This window comes from Pseudophryne corroboree, chromosome 1, assembly GCF_028390025.1.
Source record: "Pseudophryne corroboree isolate aPseCor3 chromosome 1, aPseCor3.hap2, whole genome shotgun sequence".
NCBI classification, from domain to species: domain Eukaryota; kingdom Metazoa; phylum Chordata; class Amphibia; order Anura; family Myobatrachidae; genus Pseudophryne; species Pseudophryne corroboree.
In genome coordinates, this window is record NC_086444.1 from 451129940 (window position 1) to 451137333 (window position 7394).

General features: G+C 42.1%; 1 long non-coding RNA gene across 1 annotated transcript; it reads left to right on the top strand.

Annotated features, from left to right (window-relative positions):
• Positions 1–159: 159 nt before the first annotated feature.
• LOC134900985 (uncharacterized) lies at positions 160–3849 on the top strand. Its single transcript, XR_010174535.1, has 3 exons — positions 160–327; positions 2642–2709; positions 3246–3849. It is a non-coding gene; the product is annotated as an uncharacterized LOC134900985 (long non-coding RNA).
• The last annotated feature ends 3545 nt before the right edge of the window (positions 3850–7394 follow it).

The window sequence follows — 7394 nt, forward strand, 5'->3', positions numbered from 1 at the left end:
AGAACACTATTATATATGACCTCTCTAGAAAAAAGTCCTCCGACTTGGTAATAAATTTTGTATCCCCAAGAGGAAATATATTTGCAACAATGTAGCGCTTATTCAGGCTGATGTAGTGTCAATGTGACATATTTAACTCAGTTACTTCCAAAGGACACTTCCCGAGAGCTGCCTCCTGCGGCACTGTCTCTCCCTCCAGCTGGCGTGCATGTGAGGGGATAGCCGGCCGCAGCTACTATTGACTTCAGCATGATATAAGATGTCCAGGGCACACTGCAGTCTCTCCATGCCGCCCAGGAGTCCGGTTCAAGAGGCTGTCAGTGGCGGGTATGTTAGTGCTTGCACCTGTATTTCCTCCTTATTTGATCATCGCCAAAGCGCTCCCAGTTATCCAGGGTCCCAATAGCATCAAATAGCAGGTCCACTAACACGTTTTGCTCCTATGGGAGCTTTTTCAAAGAGTATCATACACTCCTGCGCCATTAGTAATCGATTACTGATTGGTTAGGATCACTGGCCAAGTGTAAATAATTCTTTGCTAGTATCAGTCTTTTTTTGTTTGTCGTTTGGTGCATTTTTTCATCATAAGTTAACATTTTGCAGCTCACATCTAATGCCATATCAAGGAGAGAGCATTTTATTTGTAAATACATATATAAAGGATCAAAATAAAAACATACATATAAAAAAATCTATATGTCTGTCTATCTATCTATCTATCTATCTATCTATCTATCTATCTATCTATCTACATGCCTGTAGCAAAAAGAAAACAATACTCAATATAAAAGCCATTAGTCTCAGCAGGAATAGAACTCCCGGCTTTTAGAGTATATACATGCGAAACCAATACTCTACTGCTATACCATCAAGGCATATGCAGAATCTCCATTATATTTCATTTCTAAACTACGAAAATAGGGATGAAAAATAGTATGAAATCCAATAAATAGTATCATTGCAGAGAAGTTTGTACTTTATATTCTTCATAAACAGTTTCCAGATTTTTTTTACTTATGGACTAAGGGCTTTATTCAGATTTGTTAGTAAACCCATAAAGATAGCAGTTGGCCAAAGACATGTTGCCCTGCAGGTGGGGCAGATGTAACATGTGCAGAGAGAGTTAGATTTGGGTGGGGTGTGTTCAAACTGAATTCTAAATTGCAGTGTAGAAATTAAGCAGCCAGCATTTACCATGTACAGAAACAAAATAACCCACCCAAAACTAACTCTCTCTGTACATGTTACATCTGCCCCAACTGCAGTGCAACATGGATCATACCTCCCAACTTTTGGGAGGTAATAGGAGGGACTCGCCACGCCCACCGGGGAATAGGAGGTGTGGCATCAGAAAAGTGGGCATGGCCTCACGGCAAAGCCACGCTCGCGTTCCATGCCCCCATTTCACGTCAGTAAGGTGGCATGGCCCGCGCTCAGTGAGCTGCTGGCATGCCCTCTGTCCCTCCTGTCTCCGTGAATAGACACTGTGTGCATGCTAAGCAGAGCAGCGAGTGACAGAGCCTTCAACTGCCTCTCCCACCGCGGGACACTGCTGCCCGCGGGTGGGACAGCGGGACAGTCCCATAAAAATGGGAACTGTCCCGCAAAAATTGGGACAGTTGGGAGGTATGATGGTTTTGCCCAATTGCTAACTTTTTTGGTTTGCTAACAAACCTGGACAACTCCCCAAGATAGGCTTCCTGTACTTTTTGGAATCAGGATCTTTTTATTTTTTATTTCTACTGAGCCATCACTATAATACATTTTTAACCTATCATACCAATAGTAGGATTATAAAAGTACCATTGATCCCAGTGGGATCAAAACTCCTGACCCTTGGGATATATACATGATAAACCACTATCCCATCAGGACTAATACACATTCTTCATTATTTCTTAATTCATGGAGCACAAGAGAACAATGAGAGCAGTAGGAAGTCAAACAAATATAAGAACTTGTACTTTAAATTATTCACAGACAACTCCTATATTTCTACTTATAGACTAGTAGGGAAATTTACCAAGGTCCCGATCCATTCGATTGCATTCGAGGTTTTTTTTTTCTAAGTGGCATCTCGGTAATTTAATAAACATTAAAATCGGCAGTGTTTGGCCCATTCAGATTTTTTTTTCACGGCTGTCTACACAAACACGAATAAATAGACCATCGGTCAAATACGGTTGTTATTTCATACGGTATCCGGACTCTAGGTCGACACCAATTAGGTTGACACCCATTGGTCGACAGTGGTTAGGTCGACATTAGAAATAGGTCGAAACGGCCCTTAGGTCGACATGAACGAGGTCGACATGAAAAAAAGTCGACATGAGTTTTTCACAATTTTTTTCCTTTTTCATACTTTACGATCCACGTGGACTATGATTGGGATTGGTAATCTGTGCCGAGTGCAGCGGTAGCGGAACGAGCCATGCAAGGGGACGCGGTGCACTTATAGTGGTTACCGGTCACTTGACTGAGAAAACGACACAAAAACTCCATAAAAAACTCATGTCGACATTTGTTGACCTAATGGCCATGTCGACCTATTTCTAGTGTCGACCTACCCACAAATGTATAGTTGTTAGGTCAGGCGGTGGTATTGTTGTGAGATTTAAGGTAAATGTATCTTCATTGTCAGGTTCCTGCACTTGGCCTGGCTGAGTTGGGTGAAGAATGGGATCCCCTGAAGCGAGAGACTAGTTGTGTGTAAGTATAAGCTTATTAACTAATGAAGAATATCCTATGTGTTATGTTTCCTAGGGCTACAAATGTTAAGTTACTTTAATTATTAATCAGTGGATGTTGTACTTATCCACATTTTGTATATTTGTTGATTTGTTTGGGTCAATAATTTTGTTTGCTGGCTACGGACAACATATGTACATCAATTATTTTAGTTTAAGTAATTTAAGACCATAATGATGAGTTTGTTAGCAGTGCATTATCTACATCACCACTTTGTTACTAAGCTGCTGCCTTAAACTGTGAAACTACAATGGGGTCATTTTTCTAAGATGGGTGTTCTTTTTAAGCTGGGATGTTGCACATACCAACCAATCACATTCCAAGATTTTTCTACTATAAGGTGTAACATAAATGCTAAGTAGAATCTGATTGGTTGCTGTGGGCAACATTCCACCTTAAATAGAACTTCCATCTTTGAAAATTTAGCCCAATGTTTGACTTATGGTAAAGTGTGTGTGTGAAAGTATGTTTTGTTTTTGTTCTTTTTTACTCACCAGGCAGGTGTGGCGAATGTGGTGACAATGGCTGTGGGCTGTCGAGAGTTGCATTGGTGGGACGGCTGATACCTCTGACATGCGTCGACGTGGTGTTGTGATGTGTACTGGCCGTGAAGACACACCTAGACTGCGTTTCCGTGGTGGCAACACGTGTGTGGATGGACCTAAAAAAAAAAAAAAATTAATATTGTATCACAATTGATGTGAAAACACACCCAGTGCTAATGTACTTACCAGCATCATCAGCATTAGTAGGAGTGGAGACTGGCCCAGAGGCTGAATGTGACTTTTTGGAGACTGTAAATGTATATGCAGCATTTAATTTTCATCCAAACAATTTAATGAACACACATATGTTGCTACTCATGAATTCAAAGCTCATGTTTATCAAAATTTCTAAATAATGTATATTTAACAAGATATATGTTATAAAAAATGTTTGCATACTTTCTAAACAACTATAAAACATAATGTGACTAACCATATATAAAAAAAAAGCCCCACCTCTCTTTCGTTTGGAAAACATACAATGCAGATGAAAACAAAGTATGGTTGGAATAATTTTTATACACAATACCCCCCCCCCCAAATAAATAAATAAATAAATAAATAAAAAATGGTGTGCATGATTCTACCACAAAATCCATGAAAAACAATTCACACTCTCACTACAACATACATAAAAATAAAAAAAAAACTCAAAAAAAAAACACCTTCACAACATACATTTCAGTGTTGTCAGCATACACAATGAGAAAATGTATATTAAAAAAACATGCTTCATTATTACTGACCAATACATTTAAAAAAAAAAAAACTGTACAAAGCATACTAAAAACAATTTTAAAATGAGTGCATCTTCAAAATGAATAAAATAAAAAACACAACTTACCAGCCTGCTTGGGCTGATCTGAGTCATATTCTATGTCATAAGTATCTTCTTTATTTAATTCTAATAATTTTTCTGGTTTAAATGTGTTTGGGAGGCACTGATAGCAGTGCCTCCCATACATAATGGACACGGGACAGAGCGGGGGTGGGGCCAAGCACTGGGCTGTAAAAGCCCATTCAAAAAGATGGGGAAAGCGGCACTGAAACAAGTGCCTCGCTGACAGGGACACCACCCCCATGTCAGCAAGGCACCTGTGATTGGACAGCGGATTCAGTGCTGGATACGCTGTCCAATCACCCACACACGGCGCTGGAGGTGGCGGGTCCCGGCAGTGAATGGCGTCTGCAGTGTGTGCGGATCTCCCCCCGTCCTCCTTCACCGGCTCCGTCCTCCCGCTGACAGGAATGGTGTTGTGCGACTCTCCCCCATGCGGCTCTCCCCCTCCTCCACTGGCTCCATCCTCTCGCTGACAGGAGCGGTGGTGTGTGGCTCTCCCCCTCCTCCACCGGCTGGTACTTGAGGTTCTCCAAGTACCAGCAAGCGGGGGAGGCTTGCTGGGCCTTGTAGTTCGACAACAACAAAAATATTCTTTTTTTTTACACACATGGCTATCAGCCCGGCACCCACCGCCCAGGGGTGCAGGGGACAGCACACATTTTTTTTATTATTTTTAAACCCATTCAGACCATTCATGTCCTCCTCCCACTCCCTTCCCAAACATTAATTTTTTTTTCTATAAAAATGTACAATATACCACAAGTATGATGAGCAGGCAGGCAGCGAGCATTGGCGGCATGGGACTGAGATGAAAATTATTGGCGGAGGGCTTGGTCAGTTGATGGTGGGCGAGATTGTAAGCCATTGGCTGTGGCAGCGGGCATAGGCTCAGAGGCTGTAGCGGGAATTGGCTTGGCGGCGGTAGGGGTCATCGGCAGGATTCGGCGGACATTATGGCTGTAGTGCCTCACCAGCCACTGACCTCACCGCACGCCACTGGGTTCGCCTCACCAAGCCCTCACTATTAACAGCATCAACCACCTTCTTCCAGATGCCTGTTTTCTTACGGGATGAGACCTTAGTAGCCTCTGGCCCAAAAAGCTTTGATGGTACCTCATAATCACCCGCACAAGGGCCATATTATCATCAAAAGTGAACTTAACATTGCACCCTGTCTTGGTCCTGGTGCATGGCTGCGGAGCCACATCACTCTCACTAGAGGACTCAGGCATATCCTCTGCCACCTCCTCCCCCTCCCCCTCCTCACTAACCTCCTCCACCTCACCCCCTCACTAACCTCCTTTACTTCACTAACCTCTGCATGTGACATACTTAAGACAAACAACACAGAACACTAAAAAATAAAGACAAACAAAACACACTCCTCCTCTACCTCTACATAGCGCACGCACACACACACACACACACACACACACACACACACATACACTGACAAAAGACTAAATGAAAAAAAACACTGACAGAAAATATGAGAAATTAATAACTAACAATACAACAATAAAGACAAGACAACTTTCAAACACAATACTCAATCAGAATTCGTAAAATATAAAAGTACTACACTCACCAACTCCTCAGACCACTATTTCTCACCTCTCCACTAACTAGACCCACGAGGTGCGGACGGTTTGGGGCGTATTTATATGGCTGCGCTTTAACACTCCCACATATTTTACACAACCAATCATGCATCACCTCTAAAATCGAAAGTACATGTAAAAAAATGCGGACGTACAGTTCACAAAACACTGCCGCACTTGAAAATTACGAATCATGCATCCAAATATCCATGTTCAGCCGGACACAAACACATACGGCCGGAAAACACACACCAGAAATACGAATGACATTGACATCGGAAAATACGAATATAACAAACACGGTAGCTTAGTAAATTATGGATTAAAAAAAAAAGTTGCAATTTTGCATGGCCGATTTCAGTCGACTTCTATTTCGACTGAAATCGGGCAAAATACGAATCTTAGTAAATATCAGAATCAGAATCAGCTTTATTGGCCAGGTATACTTGCATTCTAGGAATTTGTCTTCGGTTTGCTATACAACAGCCAAGTACTGTAGGTAACAGAAAAGCAGGTGTGTGTGTGTGTGGGGGGGGGGGGGAACAAGTACAGTCATACAGATAGGTACTGTATACCGTAGGGACACAAGTGAGTTACATATACCCCTAGGTTCTAGTTTAAAGCAGACTTACTTTATTTTCATTGGATTTAAACTTTTATATTTCTACTGGGATGTAAAAATTAACCCAAAAATGTTCATAGATAACTCAGAGAGCACCGTCATACCTAATATCCCATAGATTGTAAGCTTGTGAGCATGGCCTTCCTACTTCTATGACTGTTTGTTATTTATTACCCAGTTTTGTCTTATCATTGTGTCCAGTTGTAAAGCGCAACGGAATTTGCTGTGCTATTTAAGAAACTGTTAATAAATAATAATAAATACTAGGGATGAGCGGGTTCGGTTCCTCGGAATCCGAACCCGCCCGAACTTCATGTTTTTTTACACGGGGCCGAGCGACTCGGATCTTCCCGCCTTGCTCGGTTAACCCGAGCGCGCCCGAACGTCATCATCCCGCTGTCGGATTCTCGCGAGGCTCGGATTCTATCGCGAGACTCGGATTCTATATAAGGAGCCGCGCGTCGCCGCCATTTTCACACGTGCATTGAGATTCATAGGGAGAGGACGTGGCTGGCGTCCTCTCCGTTTATAGAGAAGAGAGTGAGACAGTAGAGAGAGACACAGTAGTAATTTTGGGGAGCATTAGGAGGAGTACTAGTTACTTGCTGAAGTGATAGATAGTGTGACTGTATATTATCCGACTTGTGGGGGAGACACTGACAGTGGGGAGCAGTTAGAGTCTGAGAGCAGGACTCAGGAGTACATATAACGTACAGTGCACACTTTTGCTGCCAGAGTCCCACACTGCCATTGTGACCACACTGACCACCAGTATAATATATATTGTGATTGTCTGCTTAGGAGTACTACTTGCAAGTTGCTGATAGTGTGACCAGTGACCTGACCACCAGTCACCACCAGTTTAATATATATATATATATATATATATATATAATTGTATATAATATATATATAATATTGTATACCACCTACCCGTGGTTTTTTTTTTTTTCTTTCTTCTTTATACATACTACTATAGTAGCTTACTGTAGCAGTCTGCGGTGCTGCTGAGCTGACTGTGTCCAGCAGGTCCGTCA